General features: G+C 39.8%; 1 long non-coding RNA gene across 1 annotated transcript in view; it reads left to right on the forward strand.

The window, feature by feature from the left end:
* The first annotated feature begins 249 nt into the window (after positions 1 to 249).
* Positions 250 to 24,854, forward strand: part of LOC128932380 (uncharacterized) — a 65,434-nt gene continuing 40,829 nt past the window's right edge. The window contains exon 1 of the long non-coding RNA XR_013518933.1: positions 250 to 587. This is a non-coding gene — a long non-coding RNA (uncharacterized LOC128932380). The remainder of the gene's footprint in view (positions 588 to 24,854) is intronic.

Raw genomic sequence — 24,854 nt, forward strand, 5'->3', positions numbered from 1 at the left:
TTTAATTTTGTAGGAAACTGCCAAACATTGTTTCAGAGTGGCTGTATTATTTACATTCCCATCAGCATTGCAAGAATGGTCCAATTTCTCTGCATCCTTGCTCACATTTGGTGTTATCATTCTTTAAAAATTTTTTTTAACATTTTGTAAATACTAGTCCTTTGACACATGATTTGTAGATGTTTTCTCTTCATCTCTAGCTTATATTTTTATCCTCTTAACAGAGTCTTTTGCAGAGCAAGTGTTTTTAATTGTGATGAAGTACAATCGGTCTATTTTTCCTTTTATGAATTACATTACTGATTTCAAGTCTGAATACTTTGCCTAGCTCTGGGTCTTGAAGATTTTTTTCCTTGCTTTTTAAAAAAAGTTTTATAGTTTTATACTTCATATTTAAATTTGTGATATATTTTGTGTTAATTTTTTAAGGTATCAAATTTAAGTGACTTTTTTCTTTTATTTTTTTTTTTGCTGTGGATGTCCAATTATCCCAATATTGTTTGTTGAAAGGGCTACCCTTGGAATTTGACTCAAGATGGCGCTGTGAGAACAACCCAGGATTGGCGCTGGTGTTGAATCCGCAAATGGTGAGTCTGAGCTGCATTTCCAGACTGATCTTTGTTGCCCACAGAACGGGGAAACTCCCAAGTATAAAAAAGACATGGGACGCCAGGCAGTAGGTCTGCCTGGTGAAGCCGGCAGCCAGGGCGGCGGCGGCCGGCCCTACCCAGCAATCCCCACAGGGCGCGCTTGTCCGGGTGCCTTGTTGAACCGGCAACCTGAGACTTGAGAGGGCTGGACTTGAGACTGAACGAGACTTGGACAGAAGCCCAGCCCAGGCGATTGTAGGGACAGATCGTTTGGGATACCCAGTGGGACGAACAAAACCGCGATTTCAAACTATCCCCAGCAGACGCCCGAGACGCTCTGTGGGGGAGGGGCGTCCACCACTACCTAGGCAACCCGCCCCAACTGAGATACACGCCCACTGCTGACGCAGCCAGCCGTTGCCGAGGCAACCCGCCCCAACTGAGATACACGCCCACTGCTGACGCAGCCAGCTGTTGCCGAGGCAACCCGTCCCTACTGAGATACACGCCCACTGCTGACGCAGCCTGCCGTTGCTGAGGCAACACGCTACAACGAAGAGACTCCACCGCAGGGCGTGGCAGAGACCACAGCAGAGCCTGTAGGAACAGGGCGAATCACACAACAGCAGGGCGGAGCCTCGGCAGCCAAACAGTGGCTAGTCTGCCTTCTAGCTGGGCAGGACACCTCATTGAACATCCAAAAATAAAGCCCAAACCCCTCAACACAGAGCATTTGAGGGAAAAAAAAAGGGTTTTTTAATGAGCTCTGTTGCAGCAGAATCAAACATAGCAGCCTAACAGCCCTGAAGGAACAACAGAGCGCACAGCTCAGCAATTAAACCCCTATAAAGTACAAACTGTCTCCTCAAGCAGCTCTCTGACCCCTCTATATCCAAAAGACTGACATTAGGCAGGCATCATCCTGGGACAAAGATAGCAAAAAAAGAAACTGGTAGCATCCCTCGCTGTGCCACAGCTGCTAGAGGTGCACCCCAGACAAGCAGGGTCTGGAGCAGACCTCAGCAGTCGTACAGCGAAGGGGCTAGACTGGTAGAAGGAAAATCAAGCAACAGAAATACTTCATCATCAACATTCTGGGTGTCCACTCAGAGACCCAATCGAAAAGTCAGCAACTACGCAGACGACCAGCGGACAAATCCACAAAGATGGGAAGAAACCAGCGCAAAAAGGAGGAAAACACCCGAAACCAGAACACCTCGCCTCCTAGAAAGGACCAAAACTCCTCACCAGCAAGGGAACAAAGCTGGACGGAGAACGACTGTGACGAAGTGACGGAATTAGACTTCAGAAGATGGATAATGAGAAACTTTTGTGAGCTAAAAGATCATGTATTAAATCAATGCAAAGAATCTAAGAACGTTGAAAAAAGATTTGAAAAAAGATTCGAGGAAATGATAACAAGAATGGATAACTTAGAGAGGAATATGAATGAATTAAAGGAGCTGAAAAACACAATACGAGAACTTCGCGAAGCAAACACAAGTTTCAATAGCCGAATTGACCAAGCAGAGGAAAGAATATCTGAAGTCGAAGACCAACTCAATGAAATAAAACGAGAAACCAAGATCAGAGAATAAAGCGCAAAAAGGAATGAACAAAGTCTCCAAGAAATGTGGGACTATGTGAAAAGACCTAACCTACGTTTGATAGGTGTACCAGAAGGGGACGAAGAGAATGAATCCAAGCTGGAAAATACTCTTCAGGACATCATCCAGGAAAATTTCCCCCACCTAGCAAGACAGGCCAACACTCAATTGCAGGAAATACAGAGAACACCACAAAGATATTCCGCAAGAAGAGCAACCCCAAGGCACATAATCGTCAGATTCAACAGGGTTGAAATAAAGGAGAGAATACTAAGGGCAGCCAGAGAGAAAGGTTGGGTCACCCACAAAGGGAAGCCCATCAGACTCACAGCAGATCTCTCAGCAGAAACACTACAAGCCAGAAGAGAGTGGGGGCCAATATTCAACATTCTTAAAGAAAAGAACTTTCAACCCAGAATTTCATATCCAGCCAAACTGAGCTTCAGAAGTGAAGGAAAAATAAAATCCTTTGCAAACAAGCAAGTACTCAGAGATTTTGTCACCACCAGGCCTGCTTTACAAGAGCTCCTAAAAGAGGCACTACACATAAAAAGGATCAACCAGTACCAGCCATTCCAAAATCACACTGAATGCTAAAGAGCTTCAACATAATAAAGAATCTACAACAACTAACAGGCAAAACAGCCACTTAGCATCAAAATGGCAGTATCAAATTCACACATAACAATATTAACCCTAAATGTAAATGGACTAAATGCACCAATCAAAAGACACAGACTGGCAAATTGGATAAAAATCCAAAAGCCATCAGTGTGCTGTATATAGGAAACCCATCTCACATGCAAGGATACACAAAGGCTCAAAATAAAGGGATGGAGGAAGATTTACCAAGCTAATGGAAAGCAAAAAAAAAAAAAAGCAGGAGTTGCAATTCTCATCTCTGATAAAATAGACTTTAAAGCAACAAAGATCAAAAGAGACAAAGAAGGCCATTACATAATGGTAAAAGGATCGATACAACAAGAAGAGCTAACGATCCTAAACATATATGGACCCAATGCAGGAGCACCCAGATACATAAGGCAAGTTCTTAACGACTTACAAAAGGACTTAGACTCCCACACAATAATAGTGGGAGACTTTAACACTCCACTGTCAATATTAGACAGATCAACCAGACAGAAAATCAACAAGGATATCCAGGGCTTGAACTCAGACCTGGAGCAAGCAAACCTGATAGACATTTACAGAACTCTCCACCCCAAATCCACAGAATACACATTCTTCTCAACACCACATCACACCTACTCTAAAATTGACCACATAATTGGAAGTAAAGCACTGCTCAACAAATGCAAAACAAGTGAAATCATAACAGTCTCTCAGACCATAATGCAATCAAGTTAGAACTCAGAATTCAGAAACCGACCCAGAACCGCACAGCTTCATGGAAACTGAACAACTGGCTCTTGAATGTTGACTGGGTAAACAATGAAATGAAGGCAGAAATAAAGAAGTTCTTCGAAACCAATGAGAACAAAGACACAACGTGCCAGAACCTCTGGGACACATTTAAAGCAGTCTCTAGAGGAAAGTATATAGCAATAAGTGCCCATATGAGGAGAATGGAGAGATCCAAAATTGACACCCTATCGTCAAAATTGAAAGAGCTAGAGGAGCAAGATCAAAAAAACTCAAAACTCAGCAGAAGAGAAGAAATAACTAAGATCAGAGCTGAGCTGAAGGAGATTGAGACACGAAAAACCCTTCAAAAAATCAATAAATCCAAGAGCTGGTTTTTTGAAAAGATCAACAAAATAGACAGACCACTAGCCAGATTGATTAAAAATAAAAGAGAGAACAACCAAATAGATGCAATAAAAAATGATAAAGGGGAAATCACCACAGATTCCACAGAAATTCAAACCATCATCAGAGAATATTACAAACAACTCTAAGCACATAAACTAGTAAACCTGGAAGAAATGGATGAATTCCTGGACTCCTGTGTCCTCCCAAGCCTAAACCAGGAGGAAGCTGAAACTATGAATAGACCAATAACAAGGTCTGAAGTTGAGGCAGCAATTAAGAGACTACCACACAAAAAAAGCCCAGGTCCAAACGGGTTCACAGCCGAATTCTACCAGACACACAAGGAGGAGCTGGTACCATTCCTTCTAAAACTATTTCAAACAATCCAAAAAGAGGGAATCCTTCCCAAATCATTTTATGAGACCAACATCATCCTGATACCAAAACCCGGCAGAGACCCAACGAGAAAAGAAAACTTCAGGCCAATATCCATGATGAACATAGATGCAAAAATCTTCAATAAAATATTGGCAAGCCGATTGCAACAGCAAATCAAAAAACTTATTCATCATGATCAAGTAGGATTCATCCCAGTGATACAAGGCTGGTTCAACATACACAAGTCTATCAACGTAATTCACCACATAAACAGAACCAAAAACAAAAACCACATGATTATCTCAATTGACGCAGAGAAGGCATTTGACAAAATTCAACAGCCCTTTATGCTAAAAACCCTCAATAAACTCGGTATCGATGGAACGTATCTCAAAGTAATAAAAGCTATTTATGACAAACCAACAGCCAATATCATACTGAATGGGCAAAAACTGGAAGCATTCCCTTTAAAATCTGGCACTAGACAAGGATGCCCTCTCTCACCACTCCTATTCAATATAGTACTGGAAGTTCTAGCCACAGCAATCAGGCAAGAAAAAGAAATAAAGGGTATTCAAATAGGAAAGGTGGAAGCCAAATTGTCTCTATTTGCAGACGACATGATAGTGTACCTAGAAGACCCCATTGCCTCAGCCCAAAAACTTCTGAAACTGATAAGCAACTTCAGCAAAGTCTCAGGATATAAAATCAATGTACAAAAATCACAAGCATTCGTCTACACCAATAACAGACTTAAAGAAATCCAAATCAAGAGCGAACTGCCATTCGCAATTGCTACAAAAAGAATAAAATACCTTGGAATACAACTCACAAGGAACGTAAGAGACCTCTTCAAGGAGAACTACAAACCACTGCTCAACAAAATCAGAGAGGACACAAACAGATGGAGAAACATTCCATGTTCATGGTTAGGAAGAATTAATATCGTGAAAATGGCTATACTGCCCAAAGTAATTTACAGAATCAACGCTATCCCCATCAAGCTACCATTGACTTTCTTCACAGAACTGGAAAAAACCACCATGAACTTCATATGGAACCAAAAGAGAGCCCGCATAGCCAAGTCAATTCTAAGCAAAAAGAACACAGCGGGGGGCATCACACTACCGGATTTCAAACTATACTACAAGGCTACAGTAATCAAAACAGCATGGTACTGGTACCAAAACAGAGATATAGACCAATGGAACAAAACAGAGGCACTGGAGGCAACACAACATACATACAACTATACAATCTTTGATAAACCTGACAAAAACAAGCAATGGGGAAAGGATTCCATGTTTAACAAATGGTGTTGGGAAAACTTGCTAGCCATATGCAGAAAGCAGAAAGTGGACCCCTTCCTGACACCTTACACTAAAATTAACTCCAGATGGATTAAAGACTTAAACATAAGACCTGGCACCATAAAAACCCTAGAAGGAAATCTAGGCAAAACCATCCAGGACATAGGAGTAGGCAAGGACTTCATGAACAATACACCAAAAGCATTGGCAACAAAAGCCAAAATAGACAAATGGGACCTAATGAAACTCCACAGCTTCTGCACGGCAAAAGAAACAGTCACTAGAGTGGATCGGCAACCAACAGAATGGGAAAAAATTTTCGCAGTCTACCCATCTGACAAAGGGCTGATATCCAGAATTTACAAAGAACTCAAACAGATTTATAGGAAAAAAACAAACAAGCCCATTCAAAAGTGGGCAAAGGATATGAACAGATACTTTACGAAAGAAGACATATACGAGGCCAACAATCATATGAAAAAATGCTCATCGTCACTGGTCATCAGAGAGATGCAAATCAAAACCACATTGAGATACCATCTCACGCCAGTTAGAATGGCGATCATTAAAAAATCTGGAGACAACAGATGCTGGAGAGGATGTGGAGAAAAAGGAACACTTTTACACTGTTGGTGGGAGTGTAAATTAGTTCAACCATTGTGGAAGACAGTGTGGCGATTCCTCAAGGCCTTAGAAATAGAAATTCCATTTGACCCAGCAATCCCATTACTGGGTATATATCCAAAAGACTATAAGTCGTTCTACTATAAGGACACATGTACACGAATGTTCATTGCAGCACTGTTTACAATAGCAAAGACCTGGAATCAACCCAAATGCCCATTGATAATAGACTGGATTGGAAAAATGTGGCACATATACACCATGGAATATTATGCAGCAATCAGAAATGATGAGTTTGTGTCGTTTGTAGGGACATGGATGAATCTGGAAAACGTCATCCTCAGCAAACTGACACAAGAACAGAAAATGAAACACCGCATATCCTCACTCATAGGTGGGTGATGAAAAATGAGAACACATGGACACAGAAAGGGGAGTACTAAACACTGGGGTCTATTGGGGGGAAAAGGGGAGGGCCAGTGGGAGGGGGAGGTGGAGAGGGATAGCCTGGGGAGAAATGCCAAATGTGGGTGAAGGGGAGAAGAAAAGCAAAGCACACTGCCATGTGTGTACCTACGCAACTGTCTTGCATGCTCTGCTCATGTACCCCAAAACCTAAAATCCAATAAAAAATTAAAAAAAAAAAAAAAGGGCTACCCTTTCTCCATTCAATTGCTTTTATACTTTCGTTAAAAATTACTTGGGCATACATCTGTGGGTCATTTCTCCTTCTCTGTTCTGTTCCATTGATCCACATGTCTTTCCCTCAATTAGCACCAACTGTCTTGATTATGGCAGTTATGCAATGAACCTCCATTGGGTAGAGTGACTCTTTTAACTTTATTTGCCTTTTACAAAATTGTTTTAGCTAGTCTAAATTTTTTGCCTTTTCATATGAATTTAAGAATAAACTATCTATGTCTATAAAATCATTGCTGAGAATTTTGATAGAAATTCTGCTAAATCTATAGATCTGCTTAGGGATACTTGATAATTCTATGTTGAATTTTCTGACATATGAATGCTATGTCTTTCTGTTTTAGGTTTTCTTTGATTTTTTTTCATCAGCATTGTCTAGTTTTCAGTATTCAGATCCTGCACAGGTTTTGTTAAGTCATGTGTTTTGAAGCATCCACTTACACTAAAACAAAATAATATCCCATTAAATTGGGCACAATTATTTTAATAGTTGTTAAAATAAGTTTTAATAGCCCTGACAAGGTGTTATCTCTTCATTAATTACAAAACAGCTGTTTACTTGCTCTTGTTAAGCAATTTTATATCCCTTATCACAGTATACTTAGTACTACATTCAAATGTAGTTCTGCCACTTACTAACTCTGTAGTTTCAAGAATAATTAAGATTGCCTAATTAATGTCTGCCTCAGATTCCTCACCAGAAAAATGGGATAATAATAGCACCCACCTCTTAGCACTGAGTGAGGATTAATTAATATATGCAAAATGTTTAGCACAGAACACCACATATTGTCAATGCTCCCAAATTACATATTAATATTCTTTTACTATTGTAGGAGAATAGCACAATTCAAACTGTATTGCAGAGCAAGTAAAAATGTAACAACAATAAACACAATTCAATGACAAAGGAATGCAGCGAAATAATTGCGAATGATGTCACACTAAGTAGACAAGTTGATGTCATAAATGGCACGATGCCTGAGATTAGTTCTGCTGCTATAAATGAACAAACCATGAGTTTCCTGAGAGGGTAATTTAATGCCATTCGGGCTAACTATATCTGAAAAGATAACTGCATGTAGCACAGGAGGTAAAGAAAATCCAAATTGGTTTCTATTAATGGGAAGAAATGCCTCAGAAGCCAAAGGAAGGGATATTGCATGAAATGCTTCATAAATTTGAATTCTTACAACCCAAACAGGCACATATTAGATTATAACTATATTTATAGATCACTTCACTTGGTACTTATAAAATTGATTTCAGGCTTTAAATATTACTCTCCTCTAACATTTTTACTTTTGAAATATGGTTCTCTAATATAGTTACTAGCTTCTTTGGCAGTGGTTATTAATAAAAATGTAGAATTCTAAGAACTTTGGGAGCTTTATTGCTTTACCAGTGTTCAGGTGTCTACAAATGAATGTCTTGTCTTTTCTGGACATGAAGACCCAGGTGATCTTCCTCCTCTCGTCAGCGTGATAGGACTTCCCTAACCCTCAAACCCTGATTTATTTTTATTAAGTCTTCATTGTGAAACTGACATAGTCCCTATCTAGCTTGAACAATAGCTTTCTGAGAATTTCCTGTATACTTTTATCCATCAATTTATCATGTCTTTAATACTCAGGAAAGATAAACACCTAATTCTCCATGGTTTGGTTTCCCTCCTTAACATTCATTATAGCAAACCACCTCATGTCCTGCCAGAAAGGCTTAAATTGATTCCTGCCTGCATGTCCCAGCTGGGGCTCTTGGCTTTGTCTCAGTCCCCAGGCCTACAGATGAGCTGGATATATTTTGAATGCAGCTGTAGACCTTTTTAAAGAGCATAAGCCAAAATGTGTTCATAATCCCTGGAATGCATGCTCTATGTAGGCTTTCATTTGTTTTTGGAAAAATTCCAGAGCTGGTAATTTCAGATAGAGTTTCACTGGCCTTGATCCTTTTGCATCCGGGCGGGGGCTGGGGGGGTTGTTTCTTTGTCCATCTCCTGGACTCTGTGTTGCCTTTGTGACATTTTTGTTATATTTCTGACTATTATGGGAAGAGAGGAAGGTACATGTTCTTGATGTAAGGTCTTTAAATTCAGAATAGGGACACCCAACAAGGCTAGCGGAAGTTTGCTAAAATGGAGGGTGGGAGGATGTGCTATAAAATACATCTATTTGAACCCATGCTGTACTTAGGATGGAGCAGTAGGTTTGAAACTCAAGGATGGATGACTAAGTTTGAGTGGAAGGAAGATGTGACATGAAATTATTAGAAGTGATCTATTTTGGGTCATAAAATATTGGTGAGTCTGTCTTTATGTTTGTTGGCATAGCATTTATTATAATACATGTTTAATATATCAATAAATTAAATACTTTAAATAGCATCAGCTTGATAGGAATCTAAAATCATACTTGTAGTACATAGTTGGAATATGTAATTGATTCATAATTAAGGAAAACTAGTCTAAATGTGATAGATATTAGCAATTTTCTCATAAAAGATGCTTTATATTACTTTGTCAAGTATAACATTTCTCTCTATATGGAATTCTAAACTTACATAATTACTAAAATAAGAAATAATTCATTTTATGTAATTTGGGTTGTGACTGCCAACAGGCTACAACATGTTTCATCTCTTCTTTCCTTCCTCCACACAAAGAAGAAAATAAGACAGTTTTTGAAAGTTTAAAGTTTAAATCAGTGCCTTGTGGATCACAGCAGAGCTGGGAAGGACAAGGAAAAAGAGTTAGTACCATCTTCAGGCTGGGGAGACTTCGGTGAATCTGGTGAGCCATGCAATTACAGAATGAGAACTAGAGGCAGGAGTGGGCATGGGCCATCCAACTCACCACAGAAAGAGGAGTCCTGGCTAGTGGACTCAAACATTTTGTTTTCCTTGGAATAGCTAATCCAATATTAGATGAACAGGTATTAACTGACCCTTCTTGAGAGTCATTTCTTAAGCTACGGTCTTCCTTAACTCTGGTTGCACAGTTTCCCTGCAACCTTTTGATAACTTTGTTTCCAATATAAGCCATTTGTTGATGGTAAATGGACGGGCTGATTGGGGCTGTATGATCATCCACTCTCTTTGAGAATTGTGTTTCTCACTGTAATTCAATGACTTAACAGTCTGCTTATAATCTGATTTCCGTCAATTCAGTAGACATATATTGATCACCTGCTATGTGCATCACTTGCTTAATGGGAAGGAAAGCAATACTTTGTGGATGTGAACAGTGCTGTCTACTTGGTTGTAGAATTTCTCACTGTGAGTTAGTAAATGGCACTGTGCTGTGTGTGTATGTGTGTGTGTATTTTAGTATCTATGTGTTAGATTAATCACATATATATGTTCTTGTGAAACAGCCTTTGTCTTGATGGTCTGGAACAATAACCTCAGGTTTCTGAATCTGCAAGTTGCTTCTGTCAAGGTACACCTTTCATCTTGAATGTTCTAAACAGCCAAACAGGTGGTATTGCCTTTATATGCTCCTTGCAGCAAAACATTTGTACTTCATCCTTGTATCAAACTTGGGAACTGACAGCAAAGCAATCCTTCTTTGATACTTAAGAGGACAAAGCTGACCATGGATAAAGATTGCTTATGAAGCCCTTGTTCTCTGTTCAGCAATTTTGGCCCACAGCATCAGACAGAGAACTAACAGATAGTTCTCTTATGCCAATAAAGAACTCAAACTACCAGAACAACTCCTAACCAAGATGCAGGTGGCAAGTGACAGAATAAGAAGCTTTTACAATTTTTTTCCAGATCACATTTACCTTAATATTGAAGTATTATTCATTTATCATAACCTGGCAATCTTCACCCTTCCCCTAATCTATGTAAAACAGGAGTCAATTTCATCAATAGCTGCCTGTTGACCAAAATGAAGGTTGTTGAGGTAGAAATAGTCTAATAAAGTTTTACTGGAAGCCAAATGTGAGGATGGACCTGGAAAGGCACATCAACAAAGTTGGGTGTGTTCCACAGTCTGTTACAAGTTAGAAGGTAATGTGGTTTGGCTCTGCGTCTCCACCCAAATCTCACGTTAAATTATCCCCAGTGTTGGAGAAGGGTCCTTGTGGGAGGTGGATGAATCATGGGGTTGGACTTCCCTCTTGCTGTTCTCATGAAAGAGTTCTCATGAGATCTGGTTGTTTGAAGGTGTGTGGCACCTCCCCCTTCTCTCTCTCTTTCTCCTCCTCTCGCCACTTAAGACATGCTTGCTTCCTCTTTGCCTTTTGCCATGATTGTAAGTTTCCTAAGGCCTCCATTGAAGCAGATGTCTGTAGAGCCTGCAGAACTGTTAGCACAATTAAACCTCCTTTCTTTTTTTAATTTGATTCCCAAATTTTGAGTTCAGGGATACATGTTTGTTACAGGATGTTTGTTACATAGCTAAATGTGTGCCATGGTGGTTTGCTGCACAGATTGATTATCTCATCACCTAGGAATTAAGTCCAGCAACCATTTGCTATTCTTCCTGATGCGCTCCCTCTCCCCAACCTCCAGCCCTCTGGCAGGCCCGCAGTGTGTGCTGTTTCCACCGCCCCCACTGTGTCCATGTGTTTCATCATTCAGCTCCCACTTATAATTGAGAACATACGGTGTCTGGTTTTCTTTTCCTGCATTAGTTTGCTGAGGATAACAGCTTCCAGCTCCATCCATGTCCCCACAAAGGACATTATCTCATTCTCCTTTATGGCGGCATAGTATTCCATGATGTATATGTACCACATTTTCTTTATCCAGTCTATCACTGCTAGGCATTGGATTGAGTCCATGCCTTTGCTATTGTGAATAGCGCTGCAATGAACACATGCATGCCTGTGTCTTTATAATAGAATGATTTATATTCCTTTGGTTATAAACCCAATAATGGAGTTGCTGGTTAAATGGTATTTTTGCCTTTATAAACCTCTTTTCTTTATGAATTACTCAGTCTCAGGATACAGAAGGCTTTTATAGGAAAGTTTAGAAGAGTAAGGAACTCCTCATACCTGAGTGTACTTTTCACTAGAGGGTACAATACAGAACTTATAGTCATTAGCTACATTATTAACATACAGACCAAAATGTTCTGTGTGCAAGACAATCCTTAAAACTTCTCGATTCAGAAATAAAACAGTGTGGTTTTCAATGTCAGCAGGTTATGTACTTATCAGTAAATCAACAGCTGGAGGAACTCATGACACTATTTGAGGGAATCAGATAACATTTCTTTACTCAAGGACAGGACATAAGCCATGTATCCCAAGACCTCCTTCAGGTGGATTAATTTAGAAGCCTGTCCCATGTGACCTGTGGGTTATCTGGCCTGAGAAGAATGCTGAAAGTCATCTGTGGGTATTCTGTATTTTCCACAAATGAGTTGGGAGAGTGAGTGCTTGGTTTAACTTGGCTGTAACCTTCTTGTATGATTCAGATGACTCTGGGTCTCGGTTTTCCCATTTTTTGATGAAAGTATTGGGTTAGATAACAGTAATTCTCAGATTATTTTTAGCAGCATAATTCTTTCTATAAAAATATTCTTACGCAGAATCTCTAAACATAAAACAGATAAATACAGAATAGCTTAAGTTATAGCAGGAAACGGGAAGCTCTGAGCCCTGTTGGTTTGCTTGCTGTCTTACTTCCTCAATCTCTATGACATCTCTGGAATCTGCTCCCTAGTGGGGATTTAGTCTGGTTGAAAACTACTGGATTAGATGGGCTCTGAAGTGCCTTCCACATATGAAGGTCTAAGATTCTACTTATTGCTTTCCTTTAATTTTTCAGATACCATGTCAGTATCTATCTGTCATCTATTATCTATCAATCTATCATCTACCTCTGATTAAGAGCATAGTTCTGGAATTGTAATGCCTGGGTTTGTGTTTGAATTCTGGTACTTTACTGGATATGTGACCTAAAGCAAGCAAGCTAACCTCACTATGCCTCCATCCTCATGAAAAGGTGGGGAAAGTACTATCTACCTCCAAATGTTTTTGTGTGGATTGCATAGGTAACTGTGCTAAGCATAATGTAAGAATTCAACAAATGTTAGCCATCATTGTTATCACAATCTGGTTAAACCTTTGAAATTTAAAATAAATTTAAAATGTATATAAGGAGACCAGCCCTTCTCCCTCAAAAACAGATCCAGATGCCAGATCTTAGGTGCTGAAGTAGAAGACAGCTGAGCTAAGAAGCAGCCCTAAGAAGGCAGAGGATGGGGCTAGGTCATTGGGTGCTTGTTAAGGAGAGGCTAATAGCAGTCCCTTCTCTTAAAGCTGCTGATCATGGCGACAGAATGAGACTCTGCCTACAGCCAGGATAATACACAGTTTGAATATTTACATAATGTGTATACTGTACTGGCTTTTATCCCCAAATGACATTGCAGTACTTTAAGCCCCTTGAAAACTCCATCTAATACATATATTTTTAATAAGTACTCAGGAAGTATGGCTTAGCAGATGAGCTTATGAATATCAGCACTTATTTTCTCCTCTATTTTTTTTTTTTTTTTTTTGAGATGGAGTTTCACTCTTTTTACCCAGGCTGGAGTGCAATGGCAGGATCTCGGCTCACCACAACCTCCACCTCCTGGGTTCAAGCAATTCTCCTGCCTCAGCCTCCTGAGTAGCTGGGACTACAGGCATGCATCCCCATGCCTAGCTAATTTTTGTATTTTTAGTAGAGACAGGGTTTCACCTTGTTGACCAGGATGGTCTCAATCTCTTGACCTCGTGATCCACCCGCCTTGGCCTCCCAAAGTGCTGGGATTATAGGCGTGAGCCACCGCGCCTGGCCTTTCTCCTCTATTTCTAGCTCAGAATCACTTCCCTGGATTCTAGGTGGTCAGCTGGATATTGCTGTGCCTTCTGCCGGGTGGTGCTGAGCCAGTGGGCCCTGCCACTGGTAGAGCATTGAGGCTGCCATTCATTACTCTGCCCTGCTCATTTGGCATCAGTCACCCTAATGCACTGGAGCCCATAAGGCAGGAAAATAGTGTAATCCTAGCTTCTTGGATGAAGACAGGGGCAATGCATCTCTACCTGGCTCCCTTAGACTCTATTAGAAGGGCCAGGCCTCCACATGACCACGTGGCCATGGAGTCCTGAGGCCAACTAAAGAAACCAACTGCATAGATCTTGGACCTCCTTCCTGCCATCTCACATCTTTTAACCCCTCCAAATAGCCAGCTGCCATCTTGGGAGTATCAGAGAAAGAAAGAAATCTGAAAGACTAAGCGTTTATTTAAAAGAGACTGTTTAAATGGAAAGAGTCTACTGAAGTTGGTAAATTTTAGACATATACTCCCACCTTTTTCTTCATCCTGCAATCAGTCCACTGGGTATATAAGTCCTCCTCTTCTGTTCTAGAGACCTATGAGGGGTAGGACTGTGGAGTGGTGGGCTGTTCACACAAGAAGTTTTGGAAACAGCGTGGTGGCTGAGTGCCGTGTTTAGGGCACTAACTTTTTTTAAACCAGACACACGGTGAGAAGCACTGACTCTTGCAACAGTGGGTGGTTCTTTCCAGATTGCTGCCAAAAGGACAGCTTGGTGCTGAGTCAGCTACTTACATACAGACTGTAATTTCAATTTTGTAGGAAATATTTTTCTAGCTAATGAGGTATGGATGTCAAAAGCTGTGGCCAGAGCTGTGACCATTTTTTTAAAGCCCACCCCAAAAGAAATCCAGCAGACATTTATAAGTGGGGTTTGTAAAGTCAATTTTTCCGACAATTGATTTCTACCCTACACCTGCAGAGAACTGAAAGCAACAAGGCAGAGTCTGTTTTCCTCGCCACTCTCCAGTGGGGCAGGGGCATCATTACTCCTAAAGTAATCTGGGGCAGCCCATATGTCATCTGTAATTTATCCCATCTCCCTCCTTCATTCCCTGTGACTGGTCTATAATAAACATTTTCTGTTCTCACTCTGCAAGTCTTTCCTATCTATCTCCACATCACACACTTCCCACTTTACACCTCAACCATGGCCTGTTAGCTTCCTCATTGATTTTACGTGACCCTTCCCCAAACCATCTGATAAATTGCTTGGGAATCTAACAGCTCATTTCATTGTCCTACTCAATATTAATATTAAAGTGACCTGTCCCCAACCTCCTTTCCTGTCTCCACAGTCAGAATTGTACTCAAGAGTCAACCAAGGGCTGCATAGGTTTTTCAGTGCAGGATGTACCATCAAACCAGCGCCTGTGGTTTGGAAACTTGAGAGGCTGCCAATCTCTATGCCAATCCCACAGTAAGCCCCTTGATTTCTTCATTGATTTCCTCCTTTATTGTGTGTCAGTAGATTGGAGGTCAAGTTTACATCTCACATAGGGCCCCCCGGCCACTACACCTCATAACCTGTCAGTGTGATCTATTCACTGCCTGTGCCATGAACAAATCACCTTGTGAGCCTTTGCTCAGCATGACCTCCCTTGCTGTCTCTACCTATATTCACATCAACTCATATTCTTCTTTGTCCCTGAAGCCTTTCTGCCATGATCACCACAGGTTTCCCAGTTTTCTTTTCCATCTGAATTTTTATAAACAGTAACTTGAGTTGTGCAGACTAATTACGTTGTACCTCCATGCCTTATTCCTTATTAAAGATGTTCTTATTTCACTTTCCCTTTTTAAACTGTAAGAATGCCAGCATCTAATCACTGTCTCTAGTCTGTTTCCTTGTGCTGTGGGTATATAGGTCTGCTCCACCAGAGATCAATGCTAGTAATTCTACCAGGAATCAGACTATATCTCATGTTTCCTTTGCATCCCCACTGTTGATAATATTTTGTTCTGTGTGGGGTGAATGCTCTGTAAGTACTTACCGATTGACTAATGAATGAATTCTGTGACACAGCCATGCTTATCATGATACCTCATGTGGAACACACAATCAATTCCAGAATTACAAGGTAAAGTGAATAACTGCTCCCTTGGAAGACACAATGCATGTTTCAGAACTGAGTGTAGCACACCTTCAAATAATAATGATTACTGCTAATATTTACAGAGCGAACATATTCCAACACTATTCTAGACATCTTTATCTGTGAGATGGGTACTATTATTATCCCCACTGTTACAGACAAAGAAACAGGCAAAGCTATTAGTTGTAGAATCAGAATTTGAAGCAATGAAGTTGGGCTTTATATTCTTCACCATCACATGAATGCCTTTAGGTTGTTGGAACATCATCGCTTCTAGCAATCAGGAGCAGCACTAAGAAAAGTCTCTAAGAAGCCTGTACGAGGTTTTGCTGATAGACTTGACAGTGACTAAGTCAAAGGCCAAATTTTATGTGTCTCGTGTTAAAAAAGACTATGAACGTCACTCTTTTTAACTACTGATAAACTCTTGAGGACATAAACACATGTCATAACAATCACAACAGCAGCACCCACTTCAAAATACAAAGACAATACAAGATACAAACTTGATGACAAATATACTTTTAGAGATCTTCTTTCTGTTCACATTAATATGTAAGCCACATGTTTTCCTAATATTACAATAGTATTTCTTTTTGTAAAGGGCCAGAGAGTAAACCTTTTAGGCTTTATGGACCACAAAGTCTCTGTGGCAACTACTTGGCCACTGCAGTGCAAAAGCAGCAAGGGACAACATGCAAATGAATGGAAATGGTTATGTTTCAATAAAACTTTATCAACACAAATAGACAGCATGCTGCATTTGGCCTGTAGGTAATAATTTCCTGATCCCTAGTTTAGATAATTAATTTCTGTCTTGTTAGTTACCACTGGAATTGTGCAGGGTCAAATCCACATCTTTCAAATTATTCCTTTTGCATTTCTGTTAACCATTGAATAAAGGAATGACTTTTTAATTTCTGTCAGGCTTTCCTTAATCTTCCCATCTATGTATTTTAAAAAATGTTTCTCAGGTATTGAATCAATTTCAGGCTCTAAAAGCAATAGCAAACTCAGTACTTTGTATATTGCTTCACATAAATTGACTTTTAAGAACCTGGGTAGGCATAGTATTAAATTTTAGTTTCTTGTAATTTGGAACTGCTCATTATTGATGCTTCAGATTTGCTTCTGACACATTGTTCTCAGATACCCTGGGAAGAAAATGTAGATAGAGAAAAGGAGGCCAGGCACGTTGGCTCGTGCCTGTAATCCCAGCACTTTGGGAGGTGGATCACCTGAGGTTGGGAGTTCGAGACCAGCCTGACCAACATGGAGAAACCCTGTCTCTACTAAAAATACAAGATTAGCTGGGCTTGGTGGCACATGCCTATAATCCCAGCTACTTGGGAAGCTGAGGCAGGAGAATAGTTTGAACCCAGAAGGCGGAGGTTGCAGTGAGCTGAGATCGGGCCATTGCACTCTAGCCTGGGCAACAAGAGCAAAACTCCATCTTAAAAAAAAAAAAGGGACAGAAAAGGGAAGGGATGGAAAAAGATAATAAGGGAAGTCAGAGAAACAAAAGAGAGAGGAGAGGAGGGAGCAGGGACGCTGAACTATGCAGAGCAGAAATATTTATGTCACTCTTCAGACTTAGGTTACTCTAATGCAGAGCAACTTACAGAATACCTGTCACTGGCTAGCATATAAATACAACAGCCTTGTCTAGGAACCACACACAAAATATAGAACCCCAGTAGGTGTTGTCTAGAACAATGGAATCAACAACCATTAAATATTTTATAAAACATGTAGAACTAATACATGGACTTTTCCCCAAAATGCTACAGATTCAGAATGAAATTATGTAAAACAAAACCACTTTATTTGGTTTCTATTTGTATTAAATAAGTTCCTTCCAACTTCAAATGAAGGTGGCAGCACATCTCTCTTGACAGAACAGTTACTGTAAAGAAGACAATGGTCAGTCTTCATTTGATCCTTCTGTTTACAGAGACGAGTATGAGGGATACTATGCCCAGGAATCTGATCAAGTTTGAGGCAAAGAAAAAGGACCTTTTAGATGCTGTGGCCAGCCTTGATGTAACCAGAGATGGTTATCAAGGGCAGCTGGCTCAGTGGCATAAAAAACTTTGCTTTTCTTGTTTTTGGTCTCTGGGCATGAGAAGAAGAATGACTGTGGGAAATGATACATTCTGAAGAATAACGTCAGTATGTGTTATATTTATTTATTTATTTATTTATTTATTTTTTAAAATAGCTGAACACTGATTTAATTAACAAAAATTAAGAAAATATGAACTTAAAACTACAAAAATCTTTCACTAATTCCTTTTTTTTTTTTTTAAATTTTTTATTGGATTATAGGTTTTGGGTTACATGAGCAGAGCATGCAAGACAGTTGCGTAGGTACACACATGGCTGTGTGCTTTGCTTTTCTTCTCCCCTTCACCCACATTTGGCATTTCTCCCCAGGCTATCCCTCCCCACCTCCCCCTCCCACTGGCCCTCCCCTTTTCCCCCCAATAGACCCCAGTGTTTAGTACTCCCCTTTCTGTGTCTATGTGTTCTCATTTTTCATCACCCACCTATGAGTGAGAATATGCGGTGTTTCATTTTCTGTTCTTGTGTCAGTTTGCTGAGGATGACGTTTTCCAGATTCATCCATGTCCCTACAAACGACACAAACTCATCATTTCTGATTGCTGCATAATATTCCATGGTGTATATGTGCCACATTTTTCCAATCCAGTCTATTATCAATGGGCATTTGGGTTGATTCCAGGTCTTTGCTATTGTAAACAGTGCTGCAATGAACATTCGTGTACATGTGTCCTTATAGTAGAACGATTTATAGTCTTTTGGATATATACCCAGTAATGGGATTGCTGGGTCAAATGGAATTTCTATTTCTAAGGCCTTGAGGAATCGCCACACTGTCTTCCACAATGGTTGAACTAATTTACACTCCCACCAACAGTGTAAAAGTGTTCCTTTTTCTCCACATCCTCTCCAGCATCTGTTGTCTCCAGATTTTTTAATGATCGCCATTCTAACTGGCGTGAGATGGTATCTCAATGTGGTTTTGATTTGCATCTCTCTGATGACCAGTGACGATGAGCATTTTTTCATATGATTGTTGGCCTCATATATGTCTTCTTTCGTAAAGTATCTGTTCATATCCTTTATATTTAAAGAAATATATATCTTCCTTAATATGAATTGAGATTGCAATTTTCTGAAAATTCTTTGATAACATTGGCAGGAAATTGCTGTGAATGTGTCAGTCCAGTGTTTCTCTCCTGGATAACCAGGAAAAATGAGAGGCTTGGCTGGACCTGAGGGGGAAACTACTACTTCAGCTCTCTGCCCTCTGTCCTCCACTGTAGTGTTATTCATGGCTAGATGTGGATTGGACTTGGGACTCTACTACTGCAGGTATCTTATGGCTTAATCCTAAAGTAAAATAAACTCTTGAGGGGAGGCAATGGGTTTCTCCTAAAAGGGCGGATATAGACCTGTCATTTAAAGATCTGTAGAAAGAGTCTATCTCAGAAGAGAGAAGGCGGGGGGAAAAAAGGAGGAGACTAACCTCGATGTGTGTTCATGTGATTCACTTGAGAAGGGCTTTTAAAATTTTACTTAATTTTTTTACTTTTCCCATGAACTCTTATGTCCTACTGGACCTGACTTTACCCCAAACTCTTTTATAGAGTGAGTTTACCCTGTATTTTGTGTTATGGGTGGTGCTTGGAATTAAGAGATGCAATATTAAAGGACCCCTCTGCGGGAGCCTGCACAGTAGGGTGGGTGTCAGAACTTAGAGGGGTAAGGTGTGGGAGTTCTTGGTGGAGCTGAGACCCATTGGTAGGTGGGGAGGCAACTGAATGGCATAGAAGCAGATACAAGATCCTAAAACAGTCCTCTCAAGAGGAACACAAATATTGCTCTCAAAATCAGAGAATCAGCAGCAAGGTTCTATGCTGATTCACTTGGCTCTAATGTCTTACTCCTACAGATTGCCTGAAATAAAACATTTTAAGAACTCTGACGTTATGAGAAATTATCAGATGCATCTAGCTGTAAGTGCACAAATCTTATTTCCTTGCCTTGGGCCTTTGAAATTGTCTTCAATATTTGCTAAAAACAACTACTTAAGCAGTTTGTCTTCTCCTACCTAATGTGGCAATGCAATTCCTCAATTAGATTGTTGCTGCTGTTGGCTGATTAAAACAGAATGGCATGTAAGGGCAGTGGAAGTATTGGGATTTCTCCTTTGCATTCAGGTGAACAATTCTGTCAGACTCCCTAGCACCATACTTGTTCCTTCCATTTCCTTCCATATTTCTCCCTTGCATAAATTTCTGCCTGGCTTAAAGGAAAAGAAGCCACTCTTTGGATGCTCTGTTTCCGGAAATGGGAGTAGAACTGGGCATATGCAGGTGAGAGGTGAGTGCCAATGGAGTTAGAGCAAACACTTTAATATTGAGCAGGAGGCATGTGCTTTAAAATCAGATAGACACACTTACTTTGGAATATGAGGAGGCAACTTGCTTAACCTCTCTAAGGCTCAGTTCTTTTTTTTTTTTTTTTTCTTTTTGAAACGGAGTTTCGCTCTTGTCACCCAGGCTGGAGTGCGCGATCTCGGCTCACCGCAACCTCCGCCTCCTGGGCTCAGGCAATTCTCCTGCCTCAGCCTCCCCAGTAGCTGGGACTACAGGCACGCGCCACCATGCCCAGCTAATTTTTTGTATTTTTAGTAGAGACGGGGTTTCACCATGTTGACCAGGATGGTCTCGATCTCCTGACCTTGTGATCCACCCGCCTCGGCCTCCCAAAGTACTGGGATTACAGGCGCTGAGTTCTTTATCAGCAAAAGAAGGAACAATAATGGAAGCTTCTAATTAGAGTTGTTGTAAAAAATTATATGAAAAATGCATTAAAAACATTTGGGACAATGCCTGGTCATGGTTAACACTCAATGAGTACTCTTTATTCAATAGATACTTCTTGAATATCAAAATATTAAAGCTGATCAACACAACAGTTTGAAAGATCCTATCACCAGTTCCAATGGGAATAATTTGGATTCTGATTTCCCATTTCTGATGCTAGATAGAAGAAGTGATAGCCTCTCCTTTGTTCCCGATTAGCATCTATATGAGTGGATTTTATGTAAATGTGACATTTGCATTCATAGTGACTGGCGAAATGAGTTCTAAATCATGTGGACTGTTTGGCACCTCATTTTCTTATTTTCTAGTGTTGCACTAATGCCTGCCTCTAATGCACCTGGGTCTTCCTGTCTGACTGAAGTCATTAAAAAAATATGTGAACTGCCTTTTTTAAAATTAATGACACATGCTTCAACTCTTTACATTTTAGAATAATAATCAAAATGTCCAACACAGATATGGGTAATGCTTTATTTAAGTGAAATCTCACCACTCACATTTACCTTTTCAAATTGCCGGTTCACCAATATGTGGAACAAACGGAAAACTTTCTGATTCTGGCACTGTCGTGAGCTTTTCATTTCAGTGTAATCACGTGATGAAATATGTTTTGTTAACTTGCTGGGATATTTCCCTTTCCTGGAATGTCTTCTAAACTCCTGTCTCATCTGTTATATAGCAACAACAGCAACTCTGTGCGAAACATTAATCTAGGTCCTTTACCTGTTTTAATTAAATATAACCTGTCATCCCTTTAAGATGGCAGATATTATTTAATCCTATTTTTACAAGAGAGAAAATTAAAGCTCAGCAATGTTAAACAAATTGTTTAAGGCCATACAGCTATTACACGGCAGAGTTGGGATTCACAGCCAGGTAGATTTTCCCAGAATTCATACTTTTAAAAATTGTAGTATGCTGCCTTTCCATTTAGTTCTATCTCATACCTTGCTAAGGCTCAGCTCATTGTTACTTCTTTGTAATCCACCTTTCCTGCTCAAACCGTGTACCTCCCCTTCCCCAATTCCTTTAGCATTAATTCATTTGTGTCATTCATTTGTCATTTAGGGAACACTCTACTTATTGTTGTCAATTAACTGTCTCAAGTTAGGTCCTGTCTCTCCGAAAAGATTGGGACTCCACATATTATGCCTACTAAATGTCTCTTTTGAAGAAGGTGGTGATGAGTCAAAAATGCTCACCTTAACAATTCCTCTCTACACTGGAAAAGTGTAACATAATTTTACCAAATGTAATGTGAGGAATTGAATGGTCAAGGTATAAATTCTTTTCACCTGTTCCTATGTATGAGGCAGAAAACCAGTCTGAGCTAGGAAGAAACTACACATTTAGGTTCTTGGATTGAGTTCCTTGGTGCCTGTGTGTGAATGATCATCTTGAGTCCATATGTTCTGAGAGTTGTTTCACTCTGGCCAACGTTTTACTATAGAGCTTTATTTATTAACATTAACAAGAATCATGGGGCTGGACCCTCATGACTCAAATGGAAAGTTTACACCTACTAAGAGAGTCCAGAGCAAGACAATTAGCACTTGTGTTTTCAGGTTGGATAGATGGAAACCGTCTGAGAATTAGAAAGCGTGCCAAAGTGGCCAGCACAATGAAAATCGAGTTTTCAGAAATGGCTAACAGCATACTGTGACCGAATCATTATTTTCAGAAACATTCCATAGCCAGAATTTCTCAAAACCCAGAGCACACTGGTTGCTTTCCAAAATGCATGTTGCCTAAATGCTTGTTCCACAGTCATTCTTATTCCTTCTATGGGAGAAAATATGTTTCAAAATAAGAGAAATATTCTTGTTGGCAGCTGAAAGTAGGTAAAACTAGATATGGTCAGCCTCACTAACTGGACTTTTTTTGTCTGCATTGTAAATTTCACCACTTATGGTCATTGGGCAAGAATCAATATGTAAGCAAGTAAGTAAATTTTAAGCAAACACGTAAGTTAGAGAATACCTGATAGGATTCCATTATTATACTTTAATTCCTCAAACTGTGGATGAGATTCATGGCTGCAATGCCATGCTAACCTGATGTCAGTATAAGCTCTGACCCTCTTAGGGTCAATACTAGCTTCAAAATACTTACAGGCAGAAGAAAGCAGCAAAGGAGAGCCTTCTTTGTTAATAGCTACCTGGTTAAACAGTGTGATAAAGAAAGCAGCACACCATCTTTCGCTAGATGTGAAAGTAGGGAGGAGGAGCTGTTCTTTGGAGAAATCTAAAAGAGCTGTTGATCTTCCAATGCTTTTTTGGAAATGCCTATATTGCTTTATGTTGCATTTTCCTTCATTCATAGTTAGGTCTTCTGGTGGCAGTAATTCTTTTCAGCAGATTGAAGTCGTTTAGTAATGAAATCCTTGGTGTATTCACTAACATAAAGTGCGATCTGTCCTTGCACCTGGTGCACATTCAGCTTTACAGACAGTCGAATTGCTATTCATGCCTTTTGTTTAGTCACACAAGGGAAATAGAACAAGAGGTGTAGATTTTTACCTTGGCCTTTATAAGGCACCTTATCAGCTATACACCTTCTTAGAATGAGCTTGGCAGTCCTAGTTTTTAGGCAACAATGATTTGCAACTGGACTTAAGAAAAAGGGACATTAATTGCTAGTAATTAGTAGTTCACAGGGATTCTCTTTTTTACTCTGAATTAATGAATCCCCCCAAGAAAAGTGAGGACTAGAAAAAGCAAGGTTTAAGCTTTAGAATTCAAGCATTTCAAGTTTAGTGGCATGCCAATGACTCATGCTAGTTTTATTTTGGAGCTCTCAAAGCTTCATGTCACCCTCTCTCTTTTTAAATTTAATATTGTTTTATCAAAGTTATACATGTACATTGTTTAAAAAGTCAAACCTTCTACAAAGCTCATAATAAAAAACAGCAATATTCTGTCCCACCCTTCCCTCCTTGACTCCAAGTCCCCAGAGACAACCTCTTTCAACTTTAAGCTGTTTCTTCTGCTGTTTATTGCCATATTTCTAAATAACTTGTTTGTAGTATTACTTCTTGATTTGTTTCCAGTTTTAGGCCTTATTTACTGGCCCCTTACTATATGGAAGGCAAGAATTTATGCTCTTAAAGTCACCTCCCGCAACCCCAAGATATATCCCCCTCTTCATCCTCTCTTGTTGCATTATAATTTTTGATTACGTCAATATTCACTGTTTACATTGTTAATACTGTGTAATTATTCACAGCTGTGAAGTGTAGCAAGGTATGGTTATATTTCTTATATTTTATAAGTTTAGGTTTTCCCGGGGTAAATAATTAGCTTTTTTTGTCCATTTCTCTCTTTCTTTTTCTCTTTCCTTAGGTTTCTGTGTAAACAACAATTATCACTAATTTATTTCCAAACTGTCAGCCAGAAGTGTAAATCTTGTTTCAAGCACAGGCAGTACATCTGAAAATAATGTGACCTGTTTACATTCTCTTGTTGGGAGGCAGAGCGCTGGGAGCACATCCCTCTGGAAGTCCTCTTTTGTGTTCTGATCTGGACGGTTTACCAAGGCCTGACACATAACTGCCATCCTTCAGCCTCCCCTTGCCACCTCGTGAAGGTTCTGTTAACTGGCTTCTGTCATGAATTTCTTTTTGCTGGATCCCCGTTCTTCCCCTTTCTTGGTTTCCTCCCATATTTTAGTTGAGAAGAACACCATACAGGAGTTGATCAAGAAAGGGGACATAGGAAGCAAAGTTTTGGAGATCCTACATGTCTGATGATGATTTAATTTTATCCTCACACATGATTTCTAGTTTACCCAGGTCTAGATTCTAAGATGAAAGCCAGATTGCTGCAGAATTTTTTACAAGCATTGCTCCTGTTCTCAGGGCATCCAGTGTTCCTGCTGAGAAATCTGATGTGAGGTTAATTCTTGATCCGTTGAATCTGGGCTTTTTGCTTTTTGATTATTTGGAAATTAGTTGGCCTTTTTATTGCCCCTGGTGATCTGAAATTTCTTAATGATGTACCTTATAATGCATTTTTTTATTGC

Source organism: Callithrix jacchus, chromosome 6 (assembly GCF_049354715.1).
Source record: "Callithrix jacchus isolate 240 chromosome 6, calJac240_pri, whole genome shotgun sequence".
Lineage (NCBI taxonomy): Eukaryota > Metazoa > Chordata > Mammalia > Primates > Cebidae > Callithrix > Callithrix jacchus.